The following is a 21265-nucleotide window of genomic DNA, read 5'->3' as shown; positions in this document are numbered from 1 at the left end:
CTCCCCCATCCCCGGTTGTATAATTATCTGTTGCCGGGGTCGGGTCCGCGCTGCTTCTGTCCTCCGGTGTGGCGTCCCCTGCGTCGTTGCTATGCGCTGCGAGACGCAATGACGAGTGACGTAATTATACAGGTAATTATACAACCGGGGTTGGGGGAGGCAACGGGGCAGCGGCGCCGTCAATGGGTGCCGCTGCCCCTTCTCTCCCCCTGTCTATCGGCGCCGCTGCCCCATTGCCGGCGCCTCTTCTCTCCCCCTGGCTATCGGCGCCGGCAATGGGGCAGCGGCAACGATAGCCAGGGGAAGAGAAGGGGCGGCGGCGCAGATAGCAGGGGGAGAGAAGCGGCGGCAGTAGGGCTCTAGACCCCAGGACAGGCAGGGGCAGAGAAGCCGGCAGCGCTGGCGGTCTCTGCACCTGCAAAAGCCGCTGCAGTTCATTGATTTAAAATGCCCGCTTTAAATCATTGAACTGCAGCGGCTTATTGGCGTATAACACGCAGGTAGACTTTAGGCTAAAAATTTTTGCCTAAAAAAAGCGTGTTATACGCCGATAAATACGGTAGTTGTTCTATGAGCAGACAGCAGTCCAGCTTAAAGGGGTATTCCAGTAAAAAAAAAAATCATATCAACTGTCTCCAGAAAGTAAAACAGATTTATAAATTACTTCTACCAAAAAATCTTAATCCTTCCAGCTGCTGAAGTTGAGTTGTTCTTTTCTGTCTGACAAAAGTGCTCTCTGCTGACACCTCTGTCTGTCTCAGGAACTGTCCAGAGCAGGAGAGGTTTGCTATGAGGATTTGCTCCTACTCTGGACAGTTCCTGAGACAGCAGAGAGCACTGTTGTCAGACAAAAAAAAGAACAACTCAACTTTAGCATCTGATAAGTACTGGAAGGATTAATATTTTTTCAGAAGTAATTTACAATTCTGGAGCCAGTTGATATGGAAAAAAAAAAAGTTTTGTCACTGGAATACCCCTTTAAAGAGCAAATGTAATCATGAACACCCTCTCGTTCTTCAGATCGGGCATGGAGCGACACATTCCACACTAGATGGTACAGTTGCCAAGGAACCTGTACTACGCCTAGTGAGTTCCATGCATGAGCCCATTTCTAATGAATAGGACCTGTGCATGGCACTCACTGGGCGTCGACACCCTGGCAACCCAACAGCCTAGTGTGAAATGTGTTGCTCCACGCCCGATATGAAGAAAGGGAGTGAGTTCAACATGATGGCTACCTTGTAAAGGTGCATTCACACTACAGATTATGTGCCCAGAGAAATTCCAGGCAGGTTTTTTGAGAGCAGTGGCTGCCACCGATGTCAATTGGCACTAGGAGAGTGCAGACCTGCACCGTCCTCATTGAAGGCAATGCAGCCCATGCGGAATTCCACCACAGGGTGAACGAAAAACCTATTCACACTAATTTAAAAATTCATGCAGCAGAATTTATGAGTAGAATTCCTCTCTAAAATTCCATTGTGTGAATGCACACATTACCTGCAAAGGATAGGGGCTAAGATGTCTGATTGCTGGAATCTTCTGTCAGAATATTGCCATCCAGAGATTTCATAATCTGAATATTGTGATCAGGGCCATTGTCAGGTGGGTACAACCAGTACCCCAGTAGGGGGGCCCGGCCAGGCCCTACACACTGACCGCAGCCACTCAAATTCTGGACCCACTTCTGGGGCTTAAAGGGGTACTCCCATGCCCCAGCCTTCTGAACATCCGGTTCAGAAGGCTTGGGGCAGAGGTCGCGACGTTACGGCCATGCCCCCTCCATTGATGCCCCCTCCCATAGACATCAATGGAGGGGGTGTGGCCGTGACGTCGCGACCGCTGCTCCGAGCCTTCTGAACCGGATGTTCAGAAGGCTGGGGCACGGAAGTACCCCTTTAAGATAACCTACAGACAGTGATGTATATACCTGCTGCTCCAGTTTCTTACCACTGGTATATAATTATTTCTGTTTTATCCCCACAGATGACTATTGCTCTAATAGCTTTAGGAGCCTTTATGGCCAAGCTCATGTTAAATTGTAATTTTAAAGGGGTACTCCGGTGAAAACCTTTTTTCTTTTAAATCAACTGGTGAAAGAAAGTTAAACATATTTGTAAATTATGAATTCGAGTAGAATACAGACATAGCGCACATCTACAATCTTGTATAATGATCTGATTGCTTCTCAGCACAATATCAAAAACTAACAGGTTGTTAGTATACATTTTTGATCAAAAAGTACAAGCCCACTCGCCACGTCAAGGCCACCTATTCAGAGTGGGTCCCTAACGTCCCTAGCATAAAATGGCGTAGCACCAGGCGGCGACCACCACCGCCGCGACACAGGTGCCCACGGGGGGGGAGCGACCCACTGGCAGAACGGCCCCAATGCCTCTCAAACCAGTCTATAGGCCGCACCCGCCCGCAGACACAGCGCCACGGCAGCAACAGACGCCGCCCCGCACCACACCACACCAGTGTGAACAAGGTGTAATGGCTCACTTACCTTGCTCTCCCAGTCAGACTGGGAGGCAGCTAGGAGTGAAATGGCCCTAGTGTGGCTAATTACCACCTATATAGGTTTGGGCTGAGGGGGTGGGGAAGAGTGCAGCACATGTTCAAAAAAAAATTACTTCTATTAAAAAATCTTAATCCTTCCTGTACTTATTAGCTGCTGAATACTACAGAGGAAATTATTTTCTTTTTGGAATGCTCTCTGATGACATCACGAGTACAGTTCTCTCTGCTGGCGTTATTATAATAATAATAATGCTTTATTTATTGTTGTCCTTAGTGGGATTTGAACCCAAGTCCCCAGCACTGCAAAGCAGCAGTGCTAACCACTGAGCCACCATGCTGCCCTTAGCATACATCTGCTATGCATGGTTGCTAAAATGGACAGAGATGTCAGCAGAGAGCACTGTGCTCGTGATGTCATCAGTGTTCCAAAAATAAAGGAATTTCCTCTGTAGCATTCAGCAGCTAATAAGTACTGGAAGTATTAAGATTTTTTAATAGAAGTAATTTACAAATATGTTTAACTTTCTGCCACCAGTTGATTTAAAAGAAAAAAGGTTTTCACCGGAGTACCCCTTTAAGAATACTGATAAGCAATGAGTCAGTTACAGTGGATAACGTCATTGCCTAATCACGTTAATATATAATAACCTGTTTATAAAGAAGTTTTCTCTACATGAAATGTCTGTGTAACTAGGGACTGGTTCCATTGTTTTGTCCCCATCTCTGGAAACATCTCTTTATTTCTATATTAACTTGGAATGTTTGCTCAGGTTGACATGCACCACCTCGTTTATGGAACGCCAACTGCAATGTGTTTGCTGATTCCATTGTTCTCCTGACTTCTTATCACCAGAACTCCCTGTCTATCAATATTTGGTTTAATCAACATTTCCCGGATCTGTTTTTTTTTTTTTACTTTTATTACCATTAATCTTTAAATAACTACATGAGACTAATACAAATCTAAATTGTAAATACACTTTTTGGACAAGCTTGGGGACTTTCTACCAAGAGAGACATTTACATGGAAATGAATTGTAATTTTCGCATCAGTCCGTGCTTCTACGGGCGCCCATACACATTAGACAAAAGTTGTTAGAACCCACTGATTTTGGCAGCATCCCCTGACAGATGATAGAACAGCAGAGAGAAGGATTTGGCATGTTGGATTTCAACTTTTTGTTTTGTTAGCAGGATTTTGGTGTTATAACTAAACCCTTGGCTATACAGGACTTAAAGGGGTTATCCAGGAAAAAACTTTTTTTCATATATCAACTGGCTCCAGAAAGTTAAACAGATTTGTAAATTACTTCTATTAAAAAATCGTAATCCTTTCAGTACTTATGAGCTTCTGAAGTTAAGGTTGTTCTTTTCTGTCTAAGTGCTCTCTGATGACACGTGTCTCGGGAACCGCCCAGTTTAGAAGCAAATCCCCATAGCAAATCTCTTCTAAACTGGGCATTTCCCGAGACAGGTGTCATCAGAGAGCACTTAGACAGAAAAGAACAACCTTAACTTCAGAAGCTCATAAGTACTGAAAGGATTAAGATTTTTTCTTTATTTCTAGCTGTAGCTCAAACATGGAAATGTATTATGTCTGTTGTGCATTGTAGATTAATTTGTTAAAGTGTACCTGTCGTCAACAAAAACTTTTTATATAATGTAGATAATAGCATTATATGTATATTTGTAATATACATTGGTTAAAAAATGTGTATATTTTTGTCGCTGCAGCTATTGCTTGTGTCTCTATGAGGAGTCCAAATACAGGAAGTGATGGTGGGCAAGCAGGGATCTGTGCAGTAAGAAAAAGCAGGACAGTGTGCACTGAGACTCTATAACATGCCCTCTGCTCATACATCAGGATGATTGACAAGCCAGGAGCCTGCACAGATACCTGCTTGTCCACCCTCACTTCCTGTTTTTGGAAGGACAGCATTTTTTCACTCAAAAAATATACACAATTTTTAATCAATGTATATTACAAATCTACATATAATAGTATTGTCTACATTATATAAAAAGTTTTTGTTGACGACAGGTACACTTTAAGCTTGAGGAGCCAAATTTAGAATTTTCAGGTTACAGCACATCCAGAGTTTGTCATAGTATCTGTCTATCCCTCCTGCTATACTAGTGAACCAGAAACCTGATAATATCAGCACTTTCCCTTATAAGCATTTCTTGGAACTCCCATAGAAAACAGGACAGCAGCTGAAATTGAGAGTAACTTTCCTTTACATGATGATGGCTTCTGAAAAGGTTTATTAATTTTGTGTTCTCATCGGCCCTGTTGCTATTCTTTTGCATTCCTATTTCAGAATTCACAAGAGTTTAACACCCACACACTGCCACAGCTCAGGAGCTCTGAGAGAGCCTCATACATTTCCATCTGTCATCTACTGCACAGTGTTCAATGGGTTCCTTCTCCTGTCGGCTCACCGCTAGTAGAAGCCTCGCTGTTCAAGCCAGGATTATATTGTTCAACATGAAAGGCCACCAGATATAGATTATATGCTTCTTTATGTTAACAAATTTGTATAAAAGCACAAGTCATAATGTATAGAGAGCCATATATAATATGATATTGTGACGATCATATTATGTGACCTTTTGCTTGTTTCAAGATAAGATGGATGCCTCTATACTTCACTACCCAACATTAAATAAACACATTAGAACATTTAACCTGGCACAAAATTGGTCCCACTTTAACTTAACCCCACCAGGACCAAGGACGTACAGGTTCACCCTTGCATCCTGGGACTTAACGCCCTTATTGTTTCCGTTCACTGCCGGTAACTGAGCTGTGAACGGAACAGGATGCATGCTGAAATTGTTCAGCAGGCATCTTGTGCCAACGTCTGGGGGGGGGGGTCCCGAGACAGAAGCGACTAACCAATAGCAGATTGAGGGCGGGGGGGGAAGGGTTGGTAAAGTTCCGTAGTCCAGGCAGAGCGGGGCTGAACTGTCAGCCCTCCAGATGTTGCAAAACTACAACTCCCAGCAGGTAACAGAACCCAACTCAAGGTTTTCCAACCAGTGTGCCTCCAGCTGTTGCAAAACTACAACTCCCAGCATGCACAGTCTGTCAGTGCATGTGGGGAGTTGTAGTTTTGCAACAGCTGGAGGTTTGCCTCCCCCCCCCCCCCCCAATGTGAATTTCCTGCTTCAAGTTTGAGATGCGGCAAATTTCCTCCTGCAACTCAAACTCCTAGCAGGAAACTCACCGTAAACCACCGCCAGCACGAATGTACCCTAAAAACACTACACTACACTAACACAAAATAAAGGGTAAAACACTACATATACTCACACACTTACACTGTACCCCCCCCCCCCCCCTTCCCCCCAATAAAAATGAAAAACGTCTCGCACGGCAGTATTTCCAAAACGGAGCCACCAGTTGTTGCAAAACAACATCTCCCAGCATTCCCGGACAGCCACTAACTGTCCAGGCATGCTGGGAATTTAGCAACAGCTGGAGGCACCCTGTTTGGGAAACACTGGCGTAGAATTTTTTTGGTGGCGGAGGCAATCGTAATGCTTACATCCAAATCCACCCCTATCAAATGCGCATGACGCTCTCTCTCACTTCGGAGCCCTGTCATATTTCAAGGAAACAGTTAAGTGCCACATATGGGGTATTTCCGTAATTGGGAGCAATTGTGTTACAAATTTTGGGGAGCTTTTTCTCCCTTTACCTCATATGAAAAGGAAAAGTTGGGGTCTACACCAGCCTGTTAGTGATCTCTCTGTACGGGGCCCCGTCTCTCGGCCCAGATAGCGGGTGTCAACCCCCGCACGAAGAGGCGGCCGACACGCCCCCTCAATACATCTCGATGGCAGAGCCGGAGATTGCCGAAGGCAGCGCATCAGCTCTGCCATAGAGTTGTATTGAGGGGGCGTGTCGGCCGCCGCCTCCTCGTGCGGAGGTCAACACGCCCCCTTCCCACGGGCTGTCGGGGCTCCGTACAGGAGATCGCAGGGGGCCCCAGCGGTCGGACCCCCCCGCGATCTGCAACTTATCCCCTATCCTTAGGATAGGGGATAAGTTGCTCACCACTGAGTCACCACTCGACTACACCTTTAAGTGCTCTGCGGGCTAACTATAAGGCTAGGTTCAGACTACGGAATTTCCGCCGGAATTTTCGCTTTGAAATTTCCAGCAGAAATTCCGCTTACCATAATGCATAGTGTAGTGAATGGTTTTCCGTTCACAAATTCACACTTCGGAATTTGTGAAGCGGAAAATCCGGATGAAAAATCCGCTAGAAAATTTCCGCTCTTTCTTCAGGCGGAAATCCTAGTGGAACACATAGCAGTCTATAGGAGACTGCAGTGTCCGCGCGGTCCTAGCGCCGACTCATTCAGTCGGCGCAGGCGGAACTCGGAATCTCCGGGCGGAAATTTTCTGCCCGGAGATTCCGTAGTCTGAACCTAGCCTAATGCTCAGAAGAGAAGGAGCTCCATTGGGCCTTTGGAGAGTGCATTTGTCTGGAATTGAAGGCCATGTGTGATTACAGTGGACCCCTCCACCCCCCACATGTGACCCCATTTTGGAAACTACACCCCTCAGGGAATGTAATAAGGGGTTCAGTGAGAATTTACATCCCACAGGTGTCTGACTGATTTTTGGAACAGTGATCCGTGAAAAGGAAAAATGTAATTGTTCATTAGCACAGCCCACTGTTCCAAAGATCTGTCAGACACGTGTGGGGTGTAAATGCTCACTGAACCCCGTATTAAATTCTGTGAGGGGTGTAGTTTCCAAAGGGTCACATGTGGGGGAGTCCACTGTTCTGGCACCACGGGGGGCTTTGTAAACGCACATGGCACCTGAGGTGCCAGAACAAACAAATTCTCTCTCCAAAAGCTCAATGGCGCTCCTTCTCTTCTGAGCATTGTAGTGCGCCAGCAGAGCACTTTACATCTCCATATGGGGTATTTCCATACTGAAAGGAAATGGGGTTACAAATTTTGGGCATTTTCTCCTATTACCGCTTGTAAAAATGTAAAATTTGGGGAAAAATCTGCATTTTAGTGAAAAAATAAATTTTTTCATTTACACATCCGAATTTAACGAAAAGTCGTCAAACACCTGTGGGGTATTAAGGCTCACTGGACCCCTTGTTACGTTCCTTGAGGGGTAAAGTTTCCAAAATAGTATGCCATGTAGTTTTTTTTTGCTGTTCTGGCACCATAGGGGCTTCCGGCCCCCCAAAAACCATTTCAGAAAAACATACTCTCCAAAATCCCATTGTCACTCTTTCCTTGTAGTGCACCAGCAGAGAACTTTACATCCACATATGAGGTATTTCCTTATTCAAGAGAAATTGGGTTACAAATTTTGGGGGGCTTTTTCTCCTTTTACCCCTTGTAAAAATGCAAAAAAAATGGGTATACAAGAACATGTGAGTGTAAAAAAATTAATACTTTGAGGGGTGCAGTTTTTATAATGGAGTAATTTATGGGGTATTTCTAAACTAAAAGTCCCTCAAATCCACTTCAAACTGAACTGGTCCCTGAAAAATTAAGATTTTTAAATTATCGTGAAAAATTGGAAAATTGCTGCTGAACTTTGAAGCCCTTTGATGTCTTCCAAAAGTAAAAACATGTCAACTTTATGATGCAAATATAAAGTAGACATATTGTATATGTGAATCAATATATAATTTATTTGGGATGTCCATATTCCTTATAAGCAGAGAGTTTCAAAGTAAAAAAAAATGCAAAATTTTCTAATTTTTCATCAAATTTTTGAATTTTTTAACCAAGAAATTATGAAAGTTTCGCCAAAAATTTACCACTACATAAAGTAGAATATGTCACGAAAAAACTATCTCCGAATCAGAATGAAAAGTAAAAGCATCCCAGAGTTATTAATGTTTAAAGTGACAGTGGTCAGATTTGCAAAACATTTTCTGGTCCTTAAGGGGAAAATTGGGCTTGGTCTTTAAGGGGTTAAAGGGAATTGAAAATGTATTCCAATCTGTGGGCAGCCTGTTATAGAGCAGGAGGAGCTGAAAAGATTGATATTTAGTTTTGTGGGAAAAGTTCCAGAATAACTTGCCACTTATTCTTGTAAAGCTCTGCTCATTCTGGGCTACATAATCAGTGATTGACAGCTATCTGTGTATATAAGTGTGCTATAGATAGAGCTGTTATTCATCTGCTTGACTGCCTACTTGGCTATTTAGCCTAGAATGAGAAAAGTAGTCAAGTGGTTGGTCCTACTCAGTGATTAATAGCTCTGTCTGTATGCACACTTGCACCCTCACAGTTAGCTGGTACTCTGAGTAGGACCACCCACATGACTAATTAGCCTGAATAACTTGAATAAAGTGCCATCAGTGCCCACCACAGCTCCACTTGGACAGTGGTTGTTTATACTTTACCATCTGACAGAGCCAGTACAACAATGTGCGGCTTGCATTGCAATGAAGACAAACCCTTCCATAAGTCTTTATGATACTGATTGTGGCTCAGAATATTTCATGCTTTGGTTTATTTATCATGGTCCAGAAAACTCCATGTTTTCAAGCGCTCTTGCCCCTCCATGCTCCCTTGCAAGTGGTAGTGCCCAATATTATGGCATTCTATTGACTGTTGTCCCATACACAAATATTCCCCTAGCCATATTACCGGTGCCATTTTTCTCCATCCAGCTTTCTGAGACTATGGCATTTTTTTTAAGCAAAAATGCCACCGTTTCAGCATCCCCGGAGGGAAGTAGTGATGCATAGCTCACTACAGAGCCGGGAGTACAGTTGATGCTACTGTCCTCCCTAGCCTAAATAACGCCAGCCTGTTGCCATTTTTTACGCTCCGGGCCTGTTGGTACCGGCTCTGTGGTGGTGGGTACCAGGGAAATATTTGGGGGTTAGCGCTAGCGGTTTTTGGGGCTAACACTAAGCCCTGGCTTGGTAATGGATTCCGTCTATAAGACAGCTTCCACTACTAAGCCTGAAAATGTTATTTAAAAAAAAAGACACATTGGAAAAATTATTTTATTTACTATACTATACTATGTATAGTATACACGGGTTCACTATGCACCCCTGTATACTATACAGCCACGGAAGGTGAGTAGTGATGCTATACATCACTCCTAATCTCCTTACACTTTATGGGCCGGGCGCTCTGCATCTGACCCACTGAGAGGTACCCTGAAGGCAGTGAGAAAACTGCCACAGGGGACAAAATTGTTTCCACACAACAGGAAAAACGCCAGAAAAACTGCCAAAATGCAGGAAAAACTGTGGCAATTTTTCTCATGTTTTTTCAGGTGTAAATAAAAAAACAAGTGGAAACCTAGCCTCACTGTTCAAGAAGTGACTTAGAGCCACAAAATTCTACTTTGTCAGAACAAAAATTTTCTAGCAAAGTCCTTACAACGGTCAAAAGTGGATTCAGAAAGGTTAACCTCTTTCAGGGTTGCAGCTAAGGTCTCGTGGGACCTGGGCAAGAGGTTAACTTAACCTCCCCATCCCACACATAGACACAAACACAGAAACACACTTGTGACACCACAATCACACCCTGTATACATTTTAATACTTTTGAAGCATTATAATAATATGGTTTTAACTGGTGCTGCTCTCCCATCTATTCTGCAAAGTTTGAAATAAAGAGACACTGCACACCCTGGGCGTTACACTTGCCAAGTCAACAGAGCAACCCCTCATCGAGTTCTGAACATTAGCATTTTTCTAATCAATAGTACTCTTGCACAGAACTCGCTGGGTGTCGTATGCATGCCTCAGCAACCTGACCATCCAGCATGTGCAGCATCTTTCTACACTGAACTGTACTGAATGGGCAGGACAGCAACTCTGGAGTCACACTTTGGAAATAAAAAAGTATTATACATATTTATCAGCATGTTCCCCATCCACAACATGTACCCCTTTGTCAGAATGTCCCCCAACCTCAGCATGTACCCCCAAAGCATTTTCCCCATCCACACCATGTAGCCTCCTTATCAGCATGTCCCCCATCCAAACTGTGCATCCCCATCAGCATGTTCCCCTCCACAATATATACCCTCATTAGCATATCCCCCAACCAAAACTATGTAACCCCCTCGTCATCATATACCCCTTTAACACTATGTACCCCCATCAGCCTTTTCCCCATCCTCTGCATGTATCCCATCCTCAGTTTGTACTCCCATAATCATTTCTCCCATCCTCAGCATGTACCCTCAACACACCATGTTCCACATCCACACCATGTCTTCACCTTCAGCATGTCTTCCTATCCACACGGGGCTGGTGCAAGAATTTTTGCCACCCTAGGCAAAAGCTAATTTTGCCACCCATTGGCTCCGCCCTTTTATACTTCCCACCTTACTACTGGGTTGACACACTGTAACAAACCTCCTCCTTATGATGCAGATGTATGGAGGTGCGCATAATGTGAGGATGCGGGACGGACCTGCCTTGGAGGTGGCACTGCGCACCTTCAGCAGGCTGATGAATGCAGATTATTATGCTATCGGGGGGGGGGGGGGTGCTGGCTGGGCGGTGCTTCAGATGAGCAGTGGGTGCTTTGGTTGTTGGCTGGCTACAAACTTTAGTGCAGCTGGCAGAGTGGCGTCCCCATCAAGAGGGCACTCTAGGCAGCTGCCTATTTTTCCTATAGGCAGAACCGGCCCTGTATCCACACCATGCAGCTCTCTCATTAGCATGTCCCCTATCTTCAGCATGTCCCATATGCTCATCATGAACCCCCCTCATCAGTATGTTACCTCATCCACAGCACGTCACCCGCCAGCATTTCCCTGATTCACATCATTTTATAGCAGTATAATCAGTAATGGCCAGCAACGGGTCTCGAGGAAGCATATACTAGGAGTGTATGCACTGCAGTTAGAAGGCAAGGACATCGGACATCCAGTGCTGCACTGATGGGTCAGTGTGACCCAGCAATATGGCAACAAGGCAGCATACAGTTTATTGGCAAAGTGGGGCCCTGTGTGCCCCCTGGATTAGGGGCCCACTGCAACTACTGCAACCTATACAGCTAAGCCACTGTCCTCTTTTCTCCAACGCCATATTGTATGACTGCCTTTACTATGATTTACTGTCCTCATTGGGTCTCACATTTTCCAAAATAACACAGTTAACTCATGAAGCACTTTAATCTTTTTTTCTGTTTTGCATATTTATTTTATAACAGTGATGAATTAAAAGAACTGTACATTTCCTTTATTCATTTACGCCTGTACTATACATCCTGAAGAATTCTTACCTAGATTAACAGGATAGATATTTTTGTTATTCTTACCCTTTACAGTAAACTAAACTTCTTATTCACCGAAACAAACCGTAGTCAATAGATCTCTTCAGGACCAGGTTTAGCTGGTTTTCCCATGGGCTCCAACGGGTTTAGGCTGGCTAACAGGTTTTTATAATAACAAACCATTTACACAGTCCCCTGTATGTGATCTTATCTGTGTTGCTTTTGTCATTGGAAAGGTTCACCTTTAGTGCACGTTTGAGAAAATAATAAAATTACATGAATAGTGATTAATTACTATAACTAATAATAGCAGAGAATATGATAGTATAATAGTAGTGATTCATCTACAACAGTGGTCTCAAACTCTGACCCTCCAAATGTTGCAAAACTTCAACTCCCAGCATGCCTTGGCTGTCGGAGTATGCTGGGAGTTGAAGTTTTGCAACATCTGGAGGACCACAGTTTGAGACCACTGATCTATAAGGTTAAAACCTTTGAATAATACAACAGGATATATATACATAATATATATATATATATATATATATATATATAATACAAATATGCTCACAAACACGCGTTATGAGATTCTAAGACATTCAATAGTCTTTGCTCTATTAGGTCAAGTAATGCTTCTATTACTTTATGTAAGGAGACATTGGTTATATTGGAATAATGCGGATAATGATTACCACTGGCCAAAAGGGACACTGGAGAGTTGATAAATGTCAAAATAAACTTTAGCAACCAGTGCCAAACAACTGTTGCAAAGGCAAATAAAATCCTGAAATGTGAAAAACAAAAAAAACAACAAAAAAAAAAAAACAAGGGGCCTGGATGCATTAAAGGAATACTCTAGTGCAGTGGTCTTCAACCTACGGACCTCCAGATGTTGCAAAACTACAACTCCCAGCATGTCCGGACAGCCACCGGACATGCTGCAGCTCTTCTAATCTTAGTTTTAGTCTGGGCCCCTGAATGCAGGCCCAACCTATAAAACGCAGGCCCTTATATGGGTCTGTAGGTGCAAAATTGAAAGCGTTATAATTTTTAGAAGGGAAGGAGGAAAAAATGAAAATGCAACAACTAAAATTTGCTGCGTCCTTAAAGGGGTACTCCCTTGGAAAACTTTTTTTTTTTAAATCAACTGGTGCCAGAAAGTTAGACAGATTTGTAAATTACTTCTATTAAAAATGTTTTCTTTCCAGTACTTATTAGCTGCTGAATACTACAGAGGAAATGGTTTTCTTTTTGGAACACAGTGCTCTCTGCTAACATCATGACCACAGTGCTCTCTGCTGACATCTCTGTGCATTTTAAGAACTGTCCAGAGAGTCAGTCTCGCCGGTTCGGCGGAGGTCAAGACACACACCAGACTCATATAATTCGCGATGACACGCCCCGTTTGTCCATCATTGGCTGCAGGTGATCATGTCACACCTAACAGATCTCAGAGTACTGTTTTACCCTGCTGTAAAGGAAGCCTCCTATCCTTTGTGGCTCCGCTACTATTCGATCGCCTGCATGCGTCCCACGCTGGCACGCACCACTTCCGGTGCGGCCTCCCGTGACGCACTTCAGGTCCCGCAGCGTCTTAAACAGGCTCAGCCAGACAAGCGGACAGCCTTGTCCCTCCGACAAGCGGACAGCCTGGACGCACGGACGCCGCAGGAACAGGTAGACACACTGAACCACCACTGCCTTCACTTAATGCCTGGCTAACTGTGTCTAGTTTATAGTTAACCCTATCCTTACACTGAATCACCACTGCCTGTATTCAATATTTTTTTTATCTGTGCCTATAATCTTTTTTAACCCTATCCCTACCTAGCTACCCCTATCATATTTTATTTTTCCAATTAAGAAGGGTTCGGTGAATGCGCATATGAAACTGGTGGGGTTCAGTACCTCCAACAAGGTTAAGAACCACTGACCTAAAAAGTACTGGAAAGATTAAGATTTTTTAATAGAAATCATTTACAAATCTGTTTAACTTTCTGGCACCCGTTGATTAAAAAAAAAAAAAAAAGGTTTTCATGGGAGTACCCCTTTGAGGTGAAAATGGGATGAGTCCTTAAGGGGTTAATAATGAACGCTATATACCCAGCTTTGCAGAAGGCTTCCTGTTTTCTATCCTGGTGATCATGTGATCACTGGCTGTTGGGTTGTTACAGGAGCTGCTTGGTCTTAGGAGGCCATCCAAAGTGAGTATCAAGGGACTGTCCAAGCATATCAATCACACACAGAATAGTGCTGCACTTAAAGGTGTACTCCACTGGAAAACTATTTATTTTTATTTTTTTCAAATGAACTGGTGCAAGAGAGTTAAACAGATTTGTAAATTAAGTCATTTACAAATCTGTTAATAACTTTCTGGCACCAGTTGATGTTTTCCACCGGAGTACCCCTTTAATCTATCTTTTCTCTTCTCTCAGCTCAACACTAGTCCAATGTAAGGTAAACAGCCACGTTGCTCTAAGAATACTGATAACTCTTAAACGAAGAAGCAGAAAATATGTGCCACTCACCGTACTGGTACTTGTTTCTTCTTTAATTCAGATCATATGTGGGTATACAAACAGGCAGGGGAGAAGATGGATCCATCACCATCTTCCCTACTTGTTTATATACCCGCATATGATCTGAAATAAAAAACAAACAAGTAACAGTACGGTGAGTGCCAAATATTTTCTGCTTCTTCATTTAAGAGTTGTCAGGGGGCTGTATTTCTCATGTAACTGGGGCTAATTTGGGAACTGTCAGCCCCAGTTACGTTGGAAATCAGTAATAACAGCACAATATAAATATATATAACACAATGAAAAGTAAAAAAATGATAAATAGAATAAATAATAAAAAGAGTAATATAATATATAACTACATAAATAATACAAAATAAGTAAATGTTCTTAAAGGGGTATTCCGGGATTTTATTTTATTTGACTATGCTACAGGGGCTGTAAAGTTAATGTAGTTCAAATACCGTATTTATCGGGGTATACCACGCACCGGCCTATAACACGCACCCTCATTTTACCAAGGATATTTGGGTAAAAAAAGTTTTTAGTATACCCCTATACACTGTTTCTTACCCTGCAGAAGCCCCTAGGAAGCCCCGTCGCTGCCCGCCTCTCTCCCCTTGCCTTTCCTGGGGCCTAGAGCCCTGCTGCCGCCGCTTCTCTCCCCCTGGCTATCGGCGCCGCTGCCCCTTCTCTCCCCCTGGATATCGGCGCCGCTGCTCCTTCTCTCCCCCTGTCTATCAGTGTCGCTGCCCCATTGCCTCCGCCAAGAGCCAGGGGGAGAGAAGGGGCAGGGGTAAATATCCATGGTAAAATGAGGGTGCGTGTGTGCACGTGTATACCCCGATACACCCCCAGGAAAGGCATCGGGGTGCAGCGCATAGCAACGACGCAGGGGACGCACGCCGGAAGCCTGCAGCAGCGCGGACCCGACCCCGGCAACAGGTAATTATGCCACCGGGGATGGGGGGAGGCAACGGGGCAGCGGCGCCGGCAATGGGTGTCGCTGCCCCTTCTCTCCCCCTGGCTGTCGGCGCAGCTTCTCTCCCCCTGGCTATCGGCGCCGGCAATGGGGCGCCGACACCGATAGTCAGGGGGACAGAACGGGCAGTGGCGCCGATAGCCAGGGGGAGAGAAGGGGCGGCAGCAGGGCTCTAGACCCCAGGAAAGGCAGGGGGAGAGAAGCGGGCAGCGACAGCCTCTCTCCCCCTGCCTTTCCTGGGGGTGTATCGGTGTATAACACGCACATAGACTTTAGGCTAAAAATTTTAGCCTAAAAAGTGCGTGTTATACGCCGATAAATATGGTATATTGTCTGTACCTGTGTTCCTGTGTTTCATGGTAGTCTGGCAATTCTGTGATTTTTGCCCCAAGGTTTATTTTTAACAGCACGCATAATGAGTGTCGTCTTAGGGTTTCCTAGGTTGCAGTGCGATACGAGACATTACATCACTAGTCAGGTGATCAAATGCCTGTCTTTGCTTCACTGGGTGGAGCAACCGTTGGGTGGGAGATAGATCATTCTGCAAGAATTGTAGTTTTGCAACAGCTGGAGGCACCCTGGTCAAAAACACTGGTCTATTGCTTTGACGGGATCACATATGTGATTCAATGGGTAGGGTGGCTGATGTGTGAGAGGTAGAAAAGTGACCTCACACTTACAAACAAGGAACTATGGGATTTGTAGTTTGAGGGAATGAACTCCAACAAGAAATAGCCAGTTCACAAAAAGATAGCCACAGCATTATGTTAGTTTCACAACAAAGCCATTTAGTCCCAGGACAAGCGCAGATCCTTCCTAAGCATGTTTACTACTGTCTGATAGGTACGTACTAAAATCACCTTATGTTGGATAACTACTTTAAAAAGAGCTGCTGGACCTGTCCCTGTTATACATCCCCTACATGGAAATGACTGAACCAGGAAGGGGGTTTTACAATTTTAAACCGTATTTGTGCTATTAATTAAACAAAAAGTCATTACATCTAGATGTTGTTTAACAATCGGTATAGACCGACACTATGAACACTCTGTCACAGCATATTGAGTGTGTCTATCTGTATTAATTCAGGTATGTATTCTGATGGACATTAGGATTAGAAAGGAATTTGGTTCCCCCAAAAAGAGAACAATTACTTGCCACTAAGGAGGCTGTTTTTGCATTCCTCCAAACTAGTATTGTAGGATGTCCAATAACAGAGAAGACATGAGAGATGGCACTCACCACCCAGAGATATGCTTTATTCACGATGCAGGAGCATGGCTGTTACAGGCAAGTCTGGCAGAACGAGAACAGGGGGCAACCTGGTTCGGTCGACGAACGATGAATACCTGTGACTCAATATCGTTTAAAAAAAATTTTTTTTATTCTTTATTAATAGTTTCCAATATACGTAACATAACATTATAACACAGTGGTATATCCAATTGCACAGATAAAAAATGCAAAAGCAGCTGAGTTTCCCTTCATGTCTCGAAAACAAAAAAACTACGTATTTTAGGGCTTATTTGATGGACTGAACTCCAGCAATTTACACCATATTCTATTAAAGTCTTTCTGTTGCGAATGCTATAGACCGCTCCATATAACAATTAGCATGTACTGAACTAATTATAGTCTTAAGGGCCGGAATGTCTGCACTTTTCCAGTTTGTCGCTATTTTATTCCTTGTAACTCTCAAAAAATGAACCATTACTGTCACGTCTGGTGATGTTAAATCTTCCAAACCAAGGTTTAGCAAAGCTATTTCTGGGCCCCAAGGGATTGTATATCCTATGATTTTACATAATGTATGAAAAACCAAAGTCCACAAACCCTGAATATACCTGCACTCCCACCACATATGCAGCAGTGTTCCATCTTGCAAACCACAGCTCCAGCATCTATCTGACCTCCCAGGATACATTCTGGCTATTCTACATTGGGTGAGATGCCATATATACATATATATATATATATATATATATATATATATATATAGTAATTTCCTATCCGTTTCAAGGTGAGCTGCACATCTTGAGACTTTCGAACTCACTAAGAACACATGGCTCCACTGTGAGTTTAAAAAGGTGCGTCCCAGATCTGCCTCCCACCTAAGGCAGAAGGTCAGCTGCACAACTTCACATAATAAAGCTTGGTAAATCTTAGGCTAGGTTCAGACTACGGAATCTCTGGGCAGAAAATTTCCGCCCGGAGATTCCGAGTGCGGCGCTAGGACCGCGCGGACACTTCAGTCTCCAATAGATTGCAATGTGTTCCGCGAGTATTTCCGCCTGAAGAAAGAGCAACCCCATTCTTCAGGCGGAAATTTCCAAGCGGATTTTCCGTTCACAAATTCCGAAGTGTGAATTTGTGAATGGAAACCCATTCACTACACTATGCATTTTAGCAAGCGGAATTTCCACCTGCAATTTCAAAGCGGAATTGCAGGCGGAAATTCCGTAGTCTGAACCTAGCCTTAGATATTCCCCTTGTAAGTGTTGTGGGCCCAAAGTATGCATTTCTTAAAGGGGTTATCCAGGAAAATACTTTTTTTTTTTATAGATCAACTGGCTCTAGAAAATTAAACAGATTTGTAAATTACTTCAATTAAAAAATCTTAATCCTTTCAGTACTTATGAGCTTCTGAAGTTAAGGTTGTTCTTTTCTGTCTAAGTGATCTCTGATGACACCTGTCACGGGAACCGCCCAGTTTAGAATAGGTTTGCTATTTAGATTTGCTTCTAAACTGGGCGGTTCCCGAGACAGGTGTCATCAGAGATTACTTAGACAGAAAAGAACAACCTTAACTTCAGAAGCTCATAAGTGCTGAAAGGATTAAGATTTTTTAATAGAAGTAATTTACAAATCTGTTTAACTTTCTGGAGCCAGTTGATCTATAAAAAAAAGTTTTTTTCCTGGATAACCCCTTTAAGGAGGAATTTTGAATCATGTTTTAAAAGAAAAAAAAATGCAATTATTTTTTGACTGCCATACACTATTGTGATTGCCTAACGAGAGCGCAACTAGCGCAACTCTAGGAAAGGACACTATTACAAATGCAAACAAATAGTCACATATGCAGCACAAATGCATAATAACATAAGTGGTCCATGAAATGATGCAATAAACAATCTGAATAGACTACAAAGTGCTTTGCCTTTTTGTATAAGTGCAGCTGGTGATCATATACTGCATTGTCTGTCTGTCTGTGTGATGGGGGGAGGGCTATGCTACCTGATGTGGGGAAACTGCTACCTAATGTGGAGAATCTGTGCTACCTAATGTGGGGAAACTATTCTACCTAATGTGAGGAAACTATGCTACCTAATGTGGGGAAACTATGCTACCTAATGTGGGGAATCTATGCTACCTAATGTGGGGAATCTATGCTACCTAATGTGGGGAATCTATGCTACCTAATGCGGGGAATCTATGCTACCTAATGTGGGGAAACTATGCTACCTAATGTGGGGAAACTGCTACCTAATGTGGGGAATCTATGCTACCTAATGTGGGGAAACTATGCTACCTAATGTGGTGAAACGATGCTACATAATGTGGGGAAACTATGATACCTAATGTGGGGAAACTATGCTACCTAATGTCAGGGAACTGCTGCCTACCTAATGCTGCAGATTAATGTGAGTTGCAACGCAGTTTTATGGCATAGGTTTTTTTTCTTCACTAATATGCAAGAGAGGCGGTGGAGAGAAGCGCTACTTACCCCTCCGGCCTCCGCCTCCTCTCTGGTCTCCTGCAGACTGACTGTGTACAGCGCGGACTATGACCTGATGCTGTATGCAGTCAGGTCACGTGACTGTGCAGCGTGGGCTGTTGGAGACCATTAGGGAAGGCACTCACTTCGGGACACCCCGGCGGACATGGAGAGCAGCGGAGCAGAAGAGGTAAGTTTTATTTATTTATTTTTAGTCTGATCTGAGGTCTTGAGGGACTCTCTGTCACTGTCTCAGAGCATGAATATCGGGGGCCTGAATGAGCTGCAGCATATGGCCTTAATAAATAATTAACAACTGATATTAAGGGGAAGGGGTCCTCCTGAGCAATTGATATGGATGGGGGCCCTCCTGAACAAGTGACATATGGGGGTACACCTGAGTAAGTGATATATGAAGGGGGGTTCATGAACAATTGACATATGAGGGGTGGCCCAGGCACATTCTTTGCACAGGGGCCCTCTGCTGTCTGTGTCCGCCCCTGCAGCCATGATATATCTCATGAAACTTGTGAGTCACTAAGGGGAATTGGGTATGATGAAGAAAGAACACCTACTGTAGTGAAGTGTATTATATGAGCTATCACAAGATCGTCTGTGATAGTCCCCTTATGGGACTAGTAAGAATACAAAAAATGTAATGAATAAAATAAAAAAAATAAAAAAAAACTCATCCCACCCTCCCAAAATAAAAAAATATATAAAAAATAAATTCTTATATAAAACAGAAAAATACACTTATTTGATATTACCACGCCTGTACCAACCCAGGCTATGAAATGAAATCATTATTTATTCTAAGTGGTGAAATCTGTAAGAAAAAGAAAAAAAAGGAATTGCCAGAATTGCCCTATTCTGATAATCTATCTCCCAAAAATGGAAGAAAAAAAAGCAACCAAAAAGTCATATGTCCCCTAAAATGATAGCAATACAAACAAAGTTTTTCCTGACAAAAGCAGTCCCTCAAACAACTCTATCAAGAGAACAGTTGAGTGGTTAGGGGTTATGGACAAAATTGAATTTTTTTTATTTCCCCTCCCCAAAAATGAACCAATAAGTTATATGAATCCTCTAACGGTGCCAATATGAAGTAAAAATGTAAAAATAAACCCCTTATATGGCTATATCCAGGGGTCAAGTCCTGGTAAAAAAGTGCAGGAACTTACCCAAGATTTCCACTCAAGCAGCCTCCTGCTAATGGGAACTGTGTTCCTGATGTGGGAAAAGTGCAGGAACTCAGTTCCCACACCTTCGTGCAGGACTTGAGCCCTGGCTATATCAATGGACAAATAAAAAGTTATGTCTCTTAAAACACAACAATGATAAATTAGAGAAAATGTTTGAGCAAAGCCCAAATTGACTTCGTCATTATGGGGACAAAATTGTATTGGGAAGGCTCACTTGGTTTCCTTTACTGGTAGAGGCCAAATCTGCATTCACCCATACCCTAGTGAAATGGCGCTTCGGTCTACCAGTATGTTAGCCTATACTCTGTGGCTGCTTGTTAACATGTAAAAATACACTTAAAGGGGTTATCCAGGAAAAAACTTTTATATATATATATATATATATATATATATATATATATATATATCTCAACTGGCTCCAGAAAGTTAAACAGATTTGTAAATTACTTCTATAAAAAAAATCTTAATCTTTTTAGTACTTTTGAGCTGCTGAAGTTGAGTTGTTCTTTTCTGTCTAAGTGCTCTCTGATGACACCTGTCTCGGGAACTGTCCAGAGTAGAAGCAAATCCCCATAGCAAACCTCTTCTACTCTGTGCAGTTCCCGAGACAATGCTTGATTTTCAGAAAGACAGAGGATGAAAAAAATGATTGCCTAGTAAGTAAATAAAATACTTAAGGTATTGTAGTATACCCCTATTAGTAAAGTGCTTAGTGACCTCCCAAATATAATATGTAAACAGAAAAGACTGGAGTCACTTATAAATTTCATAAGAAAATATACACAATTTTATTGATAATCACATTACACATCACATACTACACATCACATACTAGAGGTCCTCTAGTATATTATGCACTAGGCACTTTCTAATGGATACCTGAGTGACACCCTTGTTTTATTCTTGTCCCCTCCTGGGTAGATATTTTCCTATTTTTTTATGTAATGTGATTATCAATAAAATTGTGTATATTTTCTTATAAAATTTATAAGTGACTCCAGTCTTTTCTGTTTACATAGTTCCCGAGACAAGCAGAGATGTCAGCAGAGAGCACTGTTGCCAGACAAAAAAGAAC

The 21265-nt window shown here is 42.9% G+C and overlaps 1 long non-coding RNA gene across 1 annotated transcript in view; it reads left to right on the top strand.

Annotated features, from left to right (window-relative positions):
- Positions 1-17015, top strand: part of LOC130282083 (uncharacterized) — a 33127-nt gene extending 16112 nt beyond the window's left edge. The window contains exon 3 of the long non-coding RNA XR_008846238.1: positions 16360-17015. This is a non-coding gene — a long non-coding RNA (uncharacterized LOC130282083). The remainder of the gene's footprint in view (positions 1-16359) is intronic.
- The last annotated feature ends 4250 nt before the right edge of the window (positions 17016-21265 follow it).

The sequence above is a fragment of the Hyla sarda genome, chromosome 7 (assembly GCF_029499605.1).
Source record: "Hyla sarda isolate aHylSar1 chromosome 7, aHylSar1.hap1, whole genome shotgun sequence".
In the NCBI taxonomy this organism is placed as follows: Eukaryota; Metazoa; Chordata; class Amphibia; order Anura; family Hylidae; genus Hyla; species Hyla sarda.
This window is presented reverse-complemented; position numbering and strand designations above follow the sequence as displayed.